The sequence below is a fragment of the Schistosoma haematobium genome, chromosome ZW, assembly GCF_000699445.3.
Source record: "Schistosoma haematobium chromosome ZW, whole genome shotgun sequence".
Lineage (NCBI taxonomy): Eukaryota > Metazoa > Platyhelminthes > Trematoda > Strigeidida > Schistosomatidae > Schistosoma > Schistosoma haematobium.
In genome coordinates this window covers 88747139-88748905 of record NC_067195.1, presented here as the reverse complement: position 1 = coordinate 88748905, position 1767 = coordinate 88747139, and positions in this window count along the sequence as shown.

Here is a 1767-nt window from a genome sequence, read left to right as displayed (position 1 = left end):
ATTAATAAACTATGATTGATACGGAATATTAATCAAAAGTAAAACATTTATAATTTGTGAGTATTTAGTTGAGAATTCTACATGATTTCTATGAAGTTCAGTCAATCAGCTGCAACGTAGGACCAGGCACATATATGCATCGGTCCAAGTTGGCATACCTCATTAACACAACAAGATGGGCACCGGATTCATAAAAATAGTTAATTCAGATGTGGTAATATATAAAGGAGAGATTGCAATAAGGATATAGTACAGAAAGAAAGAATTAGTTCGTAGAAAGGAAAATATGAAGCGATTTTAATCTCTTAGTTTAAGGGAGGACCGTTGTTGCTACCTTGACGTGGTGGTCGGGCTTGCCTGTCGTGAAGAAGCAACCAAGCTACATTGGCTAGAACAACCATTCCTCAAGGTCCTACCATATCAGACAGGTCGGTTGAAGAGCGGTAAGACTGAAAGCAACACACCCATGGTCTGAAGGCGAAGTCGTACTGCTGAATGTACAGAGGTGTGACAGCAGTAATGTGTTTCCTTCAGACAACTAGCATGACAACGATGCTTCCTTCCCACAAGGAGGGGTGGGGTTGGAAAAGGTCAACCCTAAAAATGCACACCTCGCCTTATCCCACCTATATTCGTCCCCGGTGGTAAGGTCTCTACAAGTACGGAACTAACGCAAAAATTACCCATAAAAAGGTCGTGTGTGACCGACCTCAAGCAGTTGTTCCTTGGGCACTGCGGTCACGCTCTTAGGTCACTAAGATCACTTTTAATCCAATTTCCTTCTCACGCACCTCTAGAAGAACCCTTCCACGGTGTGGGCAACCAGGAAGTGGTAACCGCCCTCATACCTCTAACAGCACTCTAGACCACTGTATTCTAATCAACCTCTATGAAGTTCAACGTGTTATTGATAAAAATTCCTATATACGAATGAAAGTAAATGATAGAGATGAAACAATAGGGAAAGTGCTAGGAATTAATAAATCTATTGAGTTATTAAAATAACCTATCAATGTGTATTTGAAGATTATGAAGATATATCATTTATCACCCTGGTTTCTTATCAGCATATAACTATCAGGAAATTAATGCGACATCGTAGAAGTTATCCTCATTTCTAAACATCAGTGTCAATGTTGGCACTGTCGGTGTTACGTAAAAGGTCTCAGAGGGGAAATATTCACGTTTACCGTCTAATTAGTAAATCAACCATACCAGGTGTTTCAATTACTCAGTCAAACATATTTACACTATATAAATACAGTACATGACAACTGAGTGTTTTAGACTATCAGATTTAGGTATGTAGTTTAATAATAATCAATACTTTATCTTTGCAAAAATTTATAGCCCGTTAAAAAAATCCAATTAACACATCACTGTGTGCCGGAATTTTCATGAAAACTACTGTTAATGTCCCCATAATTGGCAGATTTATATGCCAACAAACGTAATCAGATAACTAATATCAGCATGTTCAAGTTTGTACACAAATGCATTTCAGGTTATTCAAACCAAAAGGTATTGTTTCAAATCATACATCACATAAATGGTGAGAATATGTCATGATTATTTGTTATCCTTTGTCCCATGTAAGACCGCTTATCTTTAATCTGTATTCACGATAACTCACAACAAAAAATATGTTGTGTTCAAATGAAATCAAAGTGTATCATTTAAACATCATCTGTTCTAGGTAATAAGAATACATGAATGAAGTCTATTTCAAGGCCATAGGTTTGGATCAAAATAAAAATGCAGTAATAA